At 40.7% G+C, this 14,550-nt stretch overlaps 1 protein-coding gene across 1 annotated transcript in view; it reads left to right on the top strand.

The window, feature by feature from the left end:
* The first annotated feature begins 6,133 nt into the window (after window positions 1–6,133).
* The window catches only part of LOC146673490 (protein NLRC3-like), a 48,808-nt gene continuing 40,391 nt past the window's right edge, over window positions 6,134–14,550 (top strand). Inside the window, exons 1-2 of the mRNA XM_085401673.1 lie at window positions 6,134–6,204; window positions 13,499–13,550. The gene's annotated coding sequence lies outside the window, so the exon portion shown is untranslated. The remainder of the gene's footprint in view (window positions 6,205–13,498; window positions 13,551–14,550) is intronic.

The raw sequence follows: 14,550 nt of genomic DNA, 5'->3' as shown, positions 1-14,550 counted from the left end.
CGCCACTGCCTACTACGTGGCTGGCCTCCGGACCTGCCCCACTGCCGTTGCCATTCGCATGGTCGGCCTCCGGAACTGTACTGTTTTGGCCTCCTGCGCTGTTGGTCCCCTGAACTTGGCCATCTGGGCCTTTTTGGACTCTGTCCCTCCGTCCTGGGCCCCCTCCGCCCGCCCTGGTCGGGTCGTTTTCTGTTTTGGTTTTGGTCTGTTTTTGTGTTTCTGCTGGGCTGTCTGGAGCCAGCCCTTGAGGGGGGGGTACTGTCATGGTCCTGAGTCTGAGGACTCAGTGTTTTGTGTTTCTTTATGCTTTTGTTCATTCCGAGTGTGTATTCTGTTGTGATTTTGCCATTTGTTAGGTTTCTGTTCTTTGCCTTCCTGCTCCCACTTCTCTGTGTTCCCTCTGTCTGTCCATGGTGTTATTGTGTCTGCTCATGAGTCTGCCTGTCAAGTTCAGTGTCCTGTCTGGTTCTCTGTGTCTGTTAGTTTCCTGTTTTATTCTGAAGGTTCATGTCTGATGTGAGTGTGTTCAGTTTACATTTCCCCTGTCCCATCAGCTCTGATTTCTCCCAGCTGTGTTGCCCTCCTGTTTCTCATCCCCTGATTACTGGTGTGTGTATTTAAGCCCTGTGTGTTCTCCTGCCTGTTGCCGGTTCGTCTGTATTACTCCATGTAAGTCCGCGCTTTTCTGCATTATCTGTGTCTCTCTGCGTTTTTTTGTATCCTCCGTCAGTCTGCGTCTCTCTGCCTTTCACCCCGTGTCCTGTGGATTTCTAGTTGCTCTTTAGTTTTCCCCAGTGTAGGTTTCCGTTAGTTTGTCTCATTATTCGTTTTCTGTTCCTGCCACTGACACCTTGTAAATAAACTCCACTAATCTTTTCATACACTGCTTGCTCTTGGGTCCTTTTTCCAACTCCACACGGCTCGCCTCGGCAGCCGTGACACAAACACAGTTTCTACCCAATTGCAATATCATGTCTCAATGCTACTAAAAGTAGATGACTTTCATTGCCCCTGTTGTCATTTGTGCCCTTGATGTTGGAATGCTTTCAAACATGTTTTGTTGGATGCGCTAACAAATTGACTGAGTGATTGATTGTTTGAATGATATATCAACTAGGTCGTATGTTGAGTGTCTGTATGGGGCCTTAGGCCTGGATTGCTTGTGTATTTATGAGAATACTGTATTTTATATGTATTTTTATCTTTTATATCCTATCTATTATAGTTTTTAAGTATTTATCTTTCGTGATGTTGCATTGACCAGAGACATCTTTCAATTTCACTTGTGACAATGACAATAAAGAATATTCATATTCATTCATTCAGGGCCTGCATTCTTTGGAGTTCCTCTTTAACTCTTTTCTGCATAGGAACAGGAACGCGTCTTGGAGGGTTGACGACAGGTGACACGTTTGGAGTGAGTTTCATTGAGTAAGTTACAGGTAAGTCACCGACTTCATCTTTAAACAGGTCTGTGTATTCATGAAACACTTTCTGTGTGTTTCATCCTGATCTGTGTCAACCTGGTAGACTTCCTTGCTGAAACTAACCAGTTTCATTCGCACGCTGTCCTTTAATCCGATGATGGGTTGCACATCGTGTTTTACAACTTGGAATTGCAGGTCATATAACTGTCCAGCTAGCTTGCACTTGAGAGTAACTGTGCCTGTGGTCTTGATCTTCGTGCCTCCGAAAGCAACGAGATTTACCTGTTTTTGTGACTTGAGTAGGGTTTCGTTGTTGCCGATCTTTCTGTAAGTGTCTAGTGAGATTACGTTGCACTTTGCCCCAGTGTCTACTTTTAGTTTGAGGGCCTTATCAAAAACTTTGACTGTGCAGTATCCGTCTTTGTTGTTATTGTTCTCGCCCTCCATTGTTAGGTGCTCAATGCAAAATGTCTCATCACTGTCTGGATCAGCATCCTCTGAAATTTGGTTCACTTGTTTGCCTCTGTGATGCGGTTTTGCTGATCTGCATTGTTTTTTGTAATGATTGTATTTTTTGCAGACGTGACACTGTTGTCCGAAAGCAGGACATTGCTCCCTTTTGGCTGGATGCGAACCGCCACAGTTTCTGCAATTTTGAATGTTCGTTAGAAGCTTATTTGTTTTCCTTTTGAACTTGCCATGTTTAATCTGTACAGTGTCCACACTAGCAGATGTAATATGCTTTGGTGTAGAGAGGGCTTTGCTATGTTGATCCATGAGCTCGCTTATTTGGCATATACGCACTGCCTTGGCAAGAGTGAGTTCCGTCTCTTTAAGCAGGGAACGTCTGACGCTGTCACTGGTGATACCACATACTAATCTGTCTCTGATTAGCTCGTCTTGTAGTGCACCAAAACTGCAGGTTCTGGCCATGTTCTTTAACGTGCTCACGTATGCTTCAATGGTTTCACCGGGTTTCTGTTGTCTTTTGTTAAAGTTATGCCTCTCCATTATGACATTGGTCTCTGGGTTGCAGATTTCCCTGAACATTCTCTTTAGACATGCGGGATCTTCCCTTGATTCCGCGGCGACTTCTTCTATGCCTTCAGCTGATATTACTGCGGGGGCATACGTGAATGATCGCTCTCTTTCAATGACCTCTGGTCCCGCCAGATTGAGGAGTATATAGGCCTTAGTCTTAGCATTTTTGTCACTATGGGCAGCGGCGATAAAGATGTCATATTCGCGCTCGAACTTACGCCAGTTTTCAGCGACGTTGCCGTCAAAGATGAGAGGATCAGGGCGCCGGAATCCGTCCGCCATGTTGTGCGGTGATTGCTTTTTTCGTCGTCCTTACCGGCTCCGCTTTTCTTCTTGGACTGTGCAGGCTTTCTAGGATATCCCACTTCTGACACCATGTAGGTTTTGCTTATAATAATCAGTCCGCTGTAACTGTATGCCAGGCGTTTATTAGCAGCCAACATGAACGTCCGTACACTCGTAACAGGAAGTACACAATAACCTCCAGAGAGAACCACAGCGACACCTGCTGGAACTCTCCGTAACGGCAGCAACAGGAGGCAGTATGGACAAACATAACATTGCTGTTATCTACACACCCCTAGTAAGTATATTACAGAAATGGGTCTAACTACAGCTCATTCAGAACTCTGCTGCTCGAGTCCTCAATAAGACCAAAAAAGTGGACCACATCAGTCCAGCTCTGAGGTCTTTACACTGGCTGCCTGTCCATCAGAGGATAGACTTTAAAGTTCTGATGCTGGTCTATAAAGCTCTGAATGGTTTAGGACCAAAATACATCAGTGACCTCCTGACCCAGTATGAACCTTCCAGATCCCTCAGGTCATCTGGATCCGGTCTTCTATCAGTTCCCAGAGTCAGAACCAGACACGGAGAAGCTGCATTCAGCTTTTATGCTCCTTATATCTGGAAAAAACTCCCAGAAAGCCTCAGATCAGCTGAAACACTCAGTTTATTTAAATCCAGGTTGAAGACTCACCTGTTCTCAGCTGCATTTGAATAAAGCACCAAATCCACACATTTAAGCTTAAATTTCAAAACTTACATTTTAACTACTGATTTTATCTATTGTTCTGATTTTATCTGTTTTGATTTTATATACTGTTTTATTTGTTTGTTAATTAGTTTGTTTGTTTGTTTGCTTGTTTTAATCAATTTTAAATCATGCTTTTTATTTGTTTTTGTTTCTAATGTCTCTGTAAAGCACTTTGAATCACCTTGTTGTTGAATTGTGCTATACAAATAAACTTGCCTTGCCTTGCCTATTGTTGTAGAGACCTTTGGCACATCCCAGCCCTATTCCTGATCCTGGTTGTTGTAAAGACCCACCTTTTAGCACATCCTAGCACACCCACTCACTTCACCAGATGCACCTTGTTTAGTTCTCTCACCTTTGATTGGGTGTGGTGCTTGTCCTCGATTGCACTCACCTGTCACACATTATATAAGGACTGCATTCACTTTTGGCTCACTCTTTCTTCACTTCCACACAGGGCGGCAGCTGAGCTGTGGCAGTCCATGTGTGTCTTTGTTTCCTTCCTTCTTTGCCTTATTTATTTGAGATTAAAAGGAGAACCTGAGAATAATTCTGAATTAGATGGCTGCTTATTCTTATTCTAACCGGATGAGCCCATGATGCTGATTGCTTAAGCCCTGAACCTTCCTTCCTTCAAAACACCTATTATGGTACGTTATAATGTACATGGTATGAAGTATGTTATGAATATTCTATAACTATAAGTATGTACAGGCTGTAGTGAGTACAAACTATGTACAGGCTATGAACAGGATATAAATGTGAAATAAAAGAACTATACAGAAATCTGAGATATACAGTTATACAGAAATGTGAACTATGCAAGTTATAAACAGTTGTAGGATTAAAAATTATCATATGTACAGAATGATTATTTACACAGAACTATACAGTAGTGCAGTTAAGTAATAGCTATAAGCTATAGTAATAGCTTTAAGTCCTGTAGAAAGTTAAATATATGTTGTGCTCTCTGGTTACTCTGGTATGAATGACTCTGAATTACTTTATGATAAATAACACTATTGTCAAAAAACAATGAAAGAATTCCAGATCACAAGTTTTTAGTTCAAATACAAATAACAACCTTTGACTTTAATCAGGTTTTATTTAATTGTGTCAGAGAAAACATCATGTGCTCTTCATGTAGCTGAGTACATTCAGTGTTTAAAACAGAAGTTGTACAGGTCTGAGATCAGCAGTTTTCTGAAACACCAAACTGAGGTACTGTTAATGCTGATGTACAGTGACACAGTTACAGGGGTGATTAATCCTTTTGACTTTAATTCTTTTGACAATAAAACAGCTGCAGCTTTCACTGGCAGCACATGTGGTGCTTTAACCTTTGTACTGTTTTCTTCAGTTAATTTTGGAGTTACTACAAAGATTGAAGATATAGGATGATCTGTCTGCTGTCACTGGGTGGTGCTGAGGTCTGAATCTGAGGACAGCTCCTGTAATCACAAACAGAACAGAATCATCACAAACTGAAATATAAAGTTTATCTCTCAAATCTGAAATAGAGCTGATCCTTCTCCGTCCTCACACACTCGGGATCTGAAGTTGTTCAGTTCTACAGTTCTGCGGACAGCTGTTTATTTTTATTTGTTTTAAAGGCCTTACTAACACATTTTCTAATATCATGTTTACCTTTGAGTTGTTGATGCTTTATAAATGGACATCTGCAAAGATGAGATGATGGAGCAGGTTTCAGTCGAGGTTCAGTCTGCTGCTGCATCCTGGTCACAACATACAGAGGTGTTATCAGCTCAATATTGAACAAGAAATATTAATGCTTCAAATTATTTGTCCGAAAGCAGCGGACCGGTACCGGTCCGTGAGTCGTTTGGTACCGGGCCGCGAGAGTTGAGGCTCAGGTGTGAAATGTATAGTTTTCAGGGTTTTTATCGGTTTTTAGCATTATTTTGTTATCGTTTTTTTTCGTTAACTCTGTTTTCCTGGGTCTTTTCACGTGTGTTATGAATAAATTTTCTTTTTTTCGGTACCGGTACTAGTTTTATTTTGTTGTATTTATCTGCGACACCTTAAAGGCTGGTCCATGAAAATATTGTCGGGCATAAACCAGTCCGTGGCGCAAAAAAGGTTGGGGACCGCTGTCCTTACAGAGTACTGCACATGTGACTTTGTGAACATAACTCAAACAAAAAAATTACAGTTTCAATTAATTGTTTTTCACTATCATTTTTTTTTCGGTTTCAATACAAGATTTTTCAGTACATTTATTTCAGTTACAATATTTTTTTTCGGTTTCGTTTCAAGGTGGCATCGTTCTGATCCCATAGAAGACGCCCTCAGCTGAGATGAAGAAACGAAACTTAACGTCCCCTCGTGGTGCCTTCATGGACCCCTCATGTGAAAAAGAAAGCTCACCCCTCAACTTTCCTTGTGGCTCAAATGTGTGCCTCCGGTCTACTACCGTCGTTTATATTTATTCCAATTAAATTTACGAGAGGAGAGGAAAGGGCAGGATAGAAAAGGATGGGCGATCTGAGCCATAAGCAGATGAATTCGCCTTTTTACCTGTTTTAAGCGGGGCAATGAAGGCACCACGAAAAAGGGTGTGTGTGTGTGGTTTGCGTGACAAAGGTGAGAGCGTCACAGATCGGTACACGCAGTCTTCGTGTTCAGTCATCAGTTTGCTGTGTCTGAGGAGGAGGAGGTCTCTGTTTGCTCCAACATGAGGTTAGTTTGCCAAACCTTTGATAAAAAATCGGTCATTTATCACAAAGTGAACCACCTGGTGGACTTTAAATCCAGTATTAGTTTAGCTTGCCTAAACTACTACCTAACTATTAATACTATTACCTAACCTGTTATGTAATAATAATAACTTGTGCTGCAGTAATCAATTATTTTAGCAATCAAATATTCTATCAGTTATTTAATGGATAAATCAAAAAACAAATACTTTTGTCTTATTAAGGAGTAATAATAAATATTTAAAAGAGAAAAACAAAAATGTGTTTTTAAATGAGCTGCTTGTTGGTTTCATATTCTTGAAATGTTAATGTTTGATTAGTTAAACTGGATACTGGAAATGGCATCACTGTTTTTACAGCCACATTAATTAATATTGTAGCGGGTCAGGGCCAGTGTTGGTCAAGTTACTTGAAAAAAGTAATCAGTAACTAATTACTGATTACTTCCCCCCAAAAAGTAATCCCATTACTTTACTGATTACTTATTTTCAAAAGTAATTAATTATTTAATTACTTAGTTACTTTTTAAAAACACGATTTACAACCTGAAGAGGTGATAAAGTGATAGATCTTTCAGCCCAATTCTACTTTTTCTACATAATCCATCATACAGAATGTAATCAAATGGAAAAGTCTCTTTTTTTAACTTGTTTTTATCAGTTTTAATCTTTTAACTTTATGCATCAAGCAAAAATTTAATTATATGAAACATTCCTTGACTTTAACAAATTAGTTTAACATTTAAACCTATTTTCTACACATTCCAGCACATAAAATAAAATATTTTTTGTGTTTACACTCAGTCTTTACACTCGGTGCTTGCTTGGAAGTTTAGGGTTTTTTTTCACTGTAAAAAGTTTTCTTCCCATGCATGATGGACGCTAATGTTTTTGTCACTTTTTATGGAATCAAACTCAAAGTAAGGTCAGTACTTCCACGCTTTAAACGCTGCACGCTCACACTCTCTCCCACAATCGATATATGATTCACTGTTTATCTGCACACAGCTGTTGTCACTAACGGCGCACTCGCTTACGTCACTGTGTGAGACGTTCTCGCAAAAAATCAAGGTTTTAGTAAGGCAGTAACGCAGCGTTCCTACGGGAAAGTAACGGTAATCTAATTACCGTGTTTGCAATAGTAATCCCTTACTTTACTCGTTACTTGAAAAAAGTAATCAGATTACAGTAACGCATTACAAGTAACGCGTTACTGCCCATCTCTGGTCAGGGCTGTTCGGGGTTCTGTTTGTACAGTTGTGTTTTGTTTATGTTGCCATGGTGACGGGTGACGCCCTCTCGCTGCGACGGTGTGTCCTTCCGGGGTCAGAGGGCGCCCTGTGTTGTTGTTGTTGTTGCCGCGCTGAGCAGTTAGCTAGCGGCAGTGTTTTTCTAGAATTGTTAATAAACGGCTGTGCTCCCTGGCTAGCTCACGGGAAGCAAGACCAAACGATACCTCCGTCTCCTCCTTGTCTGAGCTCGCCACAATATGGTCTGTTATATCGCTCTCTCTCTCTTTCACACACACACACACACACACACACACACACACACACAATGGACACGGTGTTAACAGATCACCGCATGCGCATAATTCTTTATTACTTTAACACAGAGTTTGCACTGCTCTACTGTTAGCATCACTCTCCATCTACCATACATACCCTCTCAGTGCCATCATGTTACTGTGAAATAGGACAGATGCTGTTATATGATCGCTGGCAGCTGCTCCACCCCAACCCCACTTCAGCTCTGTTTTCAGTCTTCACTGTACAGGGCCCTATTTCAGGAAGCCGGTTTAGAAAACTCAGAGTGAAAAACGATACTCAGGGTTGAGTAACCCCGAACTGTCCAACTCGGAATATTCGGTTTCAGAAAGGCTGATAACAATTAGTTCAATCAACGCGGAGTTGCTTTAACCCCAAGTTAAGCGCGCGCACGAGGATACATAAAGCCCTGATTAGTGGAGCACAGATTAAGCGAGTCACCATGGAGACGGAGGGAAAGAAGGCGCGGTCAATGTATTTTACAGCGCTTGAGGCCGAAATTCTGATGGCAGCATATGCCGATAGCATGCAAATTTTGCAGAAAAAAAGTAACACAGCCACAGCTGCAAAAGAAAGGGAGCATGCATGGCAAAACATAGCCGACAGAGTCAATGCGTGAGTGTTAATTTAAACATTGATCTAGGGATTTCCACCCATTTAACACGTTATTTTATTATATTTTATTTTTTATTTTATACATTTTATTTTGTGACGTGATGTGAGCGCAGGTGCAACCCAACAGGCCCCAAACGTTCCTGGCAGCAAGTAAAAATGAAATATAAAAATATAGTCCAAACAGGTAAGGTGTAATTGTATTATGAGCCATAGTGCTTGGTCTGTTTGTCCTGTGTAAATCAATTGCAGTTAGAGGCTACATTAATTTTCTTTCTGTAAGCACTTATTGAAATTATCTGAGCACATTACAAGTACATATTTGCTTACTCTGTATGCTCAAATGTGACACGTTATGGCCACTAGAAAAAAAGCGGAGGCCCAAAAAACAGGTGGGGGTCCTCCACCACCACCACTCACAGAGCCTGGCCACTTGGCTTCCACATTTGTGATAATGTTGGCAGCATCACATATGATCTTCACAGTGCAGAGAACACAAATTAGCATCCATTACTATAATGAAATAATTTGTTAGTTTGAAATGCTACAGGGAACTATGTACCTGCACATTAATGCTGTGGAAAGACTTCCTGTTCACATAGTCTCCTTCATTTACTGAAGGAGCAATGATTGGAATGTGAGTGCCATCTGTACAGCCAATCACGCCTGGGAACCGTGAAAATAAATGTAAAATTTAAGTAGTAGTTCAAGTATCACCACATCATGAATTAAGTTTCGTTCATCCTGATACCTGCAATTTTGTGGAATCCCTCTTTGATAAATCTTGTGGGTCTGTGACCGGGGAACACAAACGAGTACAGGAGACGTTTCAGTGCAACTGTAACATTCCTGACTGCCCGACAGACGGTAGCCTTGGAAACGTGCTCAGCGTCACCAATATTATACAGAAAGCTCCCGTTTGCAAAAAAACGAAGTGCAATACAAATAATATGTACAGAACTGAGAGAATGTCCGCGATGTGTCACATGAGCAATATTAGGCCTGAAGATGTTATTCAAATAAATTATAGATTGTGCTGAAAAACGGTAACGTTCACACAGAAAATCATCAGGAAATGATAAAATGTCCAAACGCGCTCTAATCACTCTCTCCCGGCGGAGAGCTCTGCGGAGAATTTGGGCTTCAACATCTACTGGCTCTTCAAGGAAGGGGCACGCCATGTCTGACACTTCCTACAGTCAGGTTTCCGCCAAAGAGGCGGAGAAAGTCAGGGTTAGCTGGAGTAAACCTGCTAGGGGGCATTCTTCACGGAGTGTGTCGTCATAGTAACTCACTCAGGATTAATCTAAACTCGCTTTGTGAAACCGAAAACCCAGAGTTTTCGTTAACTCAGGGTATACTTACTCAGAGTTTGCACTAAACCGGCTTCTTGAAATAGGGCCCCGATGAAGGTGGAAAGTGTGAGTGTATCTAGGACACTGTAAACAGAGTAGCTCATTGGATATGAATGTTTGCATTGTGCATGTTTTAAAGCAAACAGTGTGACCAGAATAAAATATGAACCAGTCCAACCAGTTTGAAACATACAAAGTAATGAGACATAAGAAGTTTCAGTCAGATAAAGATTAAATAAAAAGCACAAAGATCTGTTTCTACACATTCAAAAAAAAGTCTGTACAGTGATCAGGATCGATTAAAATGTTGGACTGGTTCATTTTGTCTTGATTAAAGGAACATTTTTTTGTTTGTGTAAATCTATTAACAAAGATTTGATTACGAATTTGGTATTTTTTATATCAGCTTATAAGAAAGTAAAAATTACTTCTGGTAATCACATTCTTTATTCATACTTTGTTTTTGTGTGAGCAGGAAAATAATGCCTTTATTTGTCTTTAAGTCAAATGAAGTTTAGTATTGATGTTAATCTGGATGACATATGCATCATAAAATGAGGTCTGTAGTAGACTTGAACATTCAAAAAATTGTCAGACACATCTAAACAGGGACAGGGAAATAAAATGCAAATTTAATGCAAGTGAAACAGGAAAGAGAGGAGAGAGTTCAAGTGTCCAGTCACAGAGGAAAATCAAAGAAGGCTTTAAAAGAGAAAAGATGGGTAAAGATGAGGGTGAAGTTATTTTCAAATCAAAGTTTGTCATTCAGTAAACTGAAGGCTGTTGTTGAACTTGAGTGCTGCTTAGGGGTGGGTTTTTATAATCAATTTATCGATTAAAATCGATTCTGGCTTGGATAACGTGAAATCCATCCATCCATTCGCTTCCGCTTCTCCTTTTCAGGGTTGCGGGGGGCGCTGGAGCCTATCCCAGCTGTCATGGGCCAGAGGCGGGGTACACCCTGGACAGGTCGCCAGTCTGTCGCAGGGCCTAACGTGAAATCGATTCATTAAAATCCTGAATCGATTTTTTAATATAATTCTTTTTTGCCCGAAATGCCAGAATATCTGGTGAAATCTCACAAAATTTCAACAACCACCAAACAGCTAAGACAGTAAATGAGAGCAGGAACACGGAGTTTGCACAAAGATTTAAACACACACCTGCTGTGACGCTCACACCTTTGATAAAGTCTTGCGTGTGTCAGCTTCCTTTTTATAGATACAAAAATATGTAAATGTACTGATCTGAATTATAATATTTCTGACTGTCAAAATTTCCCAGATTCAAATCGAATTAAATTGAATCGTGAATCGAATCGATTCGGGACCTTATGAATCGGAATTGAATCGATTCTAGAAATCAGTGACGATACCCAGCCCTAGTGCTGCTCCTGCTGAGCCCCTCCCACCTGTCCTGTTTCAGGTGGAGTCCCGCCTCCTTCCAGGTAGCAGCTCACCTGTGTGTCTGTGTTTAGTGTTCTGGGGCCCGTTCTTCGTACGTCGCTTACTACATCCAAGATCAAATGACACATCCAAGACCAAATCATCGCGCTAACCGTGAGCTCGCTAATCCGGTTCTCCGAACAAACCTGCTGTTGAGGATTAGTACAGCTGGATGAAGTAATGTGAGATCACTGGGTGTCGTAAAAGGGCTACGCATCGATAGTAGAAACATTGATCGGCAACCCTCTGATTGGTCGGCGAAAATGTCGAAGGAGCGCGCTCGGTATTTTTCGGCAGCAGAGCAAGAACTCTTGATTGAGGGATTTCAGGAATTTCAGAGTTTAATTAAAACGCAAGGGAACACTGCAAAGGCTGCAAAAGCAAGGAGAGAGGGCTGGCAGAAAGTTGCTGACAAATTAAACTCGTAAGTAATTTAATAATAACAATAATAATGGAGTGGATTGATATAGCGCTGTTCAAGGCACCCAAAGCGCATGACAATGCCACTATTCAGTCACTCTCACATTCACACACTGGTGGAGGCAGCTACGGTTGTAGCCACAGCTGCCCTGGGGCAGACTGACAGAAGCCAGGCTGCCATATTGCGCCATCGGCCCCTCTGGCCAACACCAGTAGGCGGTAGGGTAGATTTATCATATCACACTATTTTATCCAATATTATATTACATTATATTATATTGTTATATTATATCCTCTTTCACATTAGAGCCACAACAGGACCCACTAGAACATGGGAACAAGTAAAAGTGAAATATAAGAATATTCTACTGAATGGTAATATTTATCACTTATATTGCTTTTAGTCTCTTGGAAAGAGACCCTGAAATAATCTGTTTGTTTATAACAGCAACCAAGAAAAGGGCAGAGGAAAAAAAGACAGGTGGTGGTCCTGCACCCCCTCGTCAACAAGTTGGTTAAGTGAATAATACCCTCACGGGAAAATCGATATCTCTCTATGAGCACACTGTCGCGCTGAGCTAAAGGATCCTGTCTGTCCCGCAATATACGCTGAATTCTGAGGACTCTCCTTATCAATCTTGCACCTTCCGCAATGGGTTGCTCGCGTATACGGACAGGACATGGCTGCGACAGACTTCCCAAATCCACCTTGGCTTTTATAGCCGTGGTCTCTCATCTTGATTACACGAAGTAATTTACAATTACTACTCTAACATATGAATTACATCTGAAATAATCAAATACATGTAATAGAATGTTAATAGTACATTTCCCTTTTTTAGGAAATGACCTGTAGGTATCTGTGTGACATCAATAACAGGATCAGGTGCTGCATTATCTTTGGTTACATTGATAATATTTATTTATGGTGAAACAGTGGTGGAATATCGCTGTTGCTTTCCTATAAATGAAGCGGACATACCTGCGTGGCCGCGATCTAATCCTGTTTACATAAAGTGAACCTGCTCCCGAGCAGGTTTACGCTTACGGATCTGTTGCTATGACAGCAAGTCCCGGATGAGCTTCGGAGAACCGAACGATCCAAGATCACGCGAAATCGTCAACAATCTAATCCAGCTAACCTACTTAGCGAGGTACGAAGAACAGGCCCCAGGAAGCAGCTTCCCCTCTGATCACACACACACTCCCGAGCAGCTTTACATTCAAGACTGGATGATTTGATAAACATGGAGTTTCTACAGCTTCTGATAAACAGAATCCATTAATTGACTTTATCCTCCTTCTAACCAGTTACACACAAACTGAAGGGGTATTTATGGAGTTAAAATAAAACACGGAAAAACACATCCATTAATAAAGGTGATTGATGTTTTTTTAACAAGTCGAGTCCCCCCCTGCTTTCGTTTTCATAGCCTCTTTGCGTGGAGTGTCAGTGGCAGTCTTCTAAACAGGACAAAGGCATGTGGGTTCATGTTAGAGTCTATAAGTCAAACATTAGAATATGACATCTAGAGCTACACAGGCTGAACAACAAGGGACTTTTCTAAAACTAATAGCTAATAACCCTGCTAGGATTGTGCAAGGCTCATCTGCGTCATCTGTATTATCAATATGTGCCAGGCACTGCTTAGACGGATGTCAGGTTGTTATAATTCAGACACACACATTTCACTGTTTCACAAGCCCTTGCTCGGTTTTCTTTCAATTTGGTTAAAGACTAAAATGTTTTTTAAAAAAAAGAACATTATAAACAGATGGATAGAAATTGTGAAATCCCCGTTTATGATGATACATTTTATATGCAGGGATGACTGTCGTGTGATTCCCCTCCCCCACACATCTCATGTGAAACCGGTTGTTCTCTCACTTTCGTTACAGATGGAGTTTCTTGGTGTTGTTATGCTTTTGAGCGTAATTCCTCCGCAGGCAGGTGAGTAAGAAAGAGCTCGTTTTACACGAACCAACAAATAAATTATTAAAAATCATTAGTAAACATGTTTACAGTCGAGTGTTGGCAGTGGCGTGTCTAGAAAATTTTTGTTGGGGGGGCCAGGTAGGGGCACAGATTTGGAGAAGGGTGGCAGATGTAATTGGCAGATAATGTTTAAAAAAAAATTCTACCAACCGTTAACCATAATTCAATAATCCTGTAAACCTAATAACCAAATGCACTTTTAACTCTTATTAGAATGAGATTTTAACCACTACGATGCAAAGTTTTTAGATACTGCGTTGATAAAGTACAAGAGATACAATCAGTGCTTTGTCAGTGTTTACTCAGCATTCAAGGACAGCAATATTTGCATAGTATTTTTACTGACATATAGTGCACATATGTTTTGGGCAAAAACATTTTTGAATATTACAATACGAACATTTGTAACAAACAATTGACAAATTAGCCAGTTCCAATGTAAAACTTTATCTGCCTGTTAAAAAAAGAAGATAATCTTCTCACAAACTGGTGTTTGATTTTGAAACAGGAAAAAAGTGGGGAAACAACTGAAAAGACTAACATTTGAATAAAACCTGAAAGCAAGTAAATACTTTCTATGCTGCCTTATGGTAAACTTTGGTAACATTGATAAAGAACAACACTGGCTGATGATGAAATACAGTCAGCTGGCATGGTGACACTGCCAGTATTAACCTGCAGGGCAGGACTGGGACAGAAAATCGGGCATTTTGACTACAGACCGGCCCACCAGGTATTAAAGCCATAAAGACTTTGAATGAAAACAAATGCTGTTGTGACAGTGATGTACAGTCTTTTTGGTATATGTATGATTTATGATGATACCACTTTAAATTCTCACTGCACACGTTTGTTTTTGCACAACTGTAAATATGAGATTTAAAAAGGGTTGAAAACGAGAGCTGAGGACGGTGACTGTTGTAAGTGCTCGTTAAACTTCGTGTAGTGAGAAAGA

This window comes from Rhamphochromis longiceps, linkage group LG3, assembly GCF_057381845.1.
Source record: "Rhamphochromis longiceps isolate RC_006_pf linkage group LG3, R_longiceps_female_GT1.1, whole genome shotgun sequence".
Taxonomy (NCBI): Eukaryota; Metazoa; Chordata; class Actinopteri; order Cichliformes; family Cichlidae; genus Rhamphochromis; species Rhamphochromis longiceps.
This window is presented reverse-complemented; position numbering and strand designations above follow the sequence as displayed.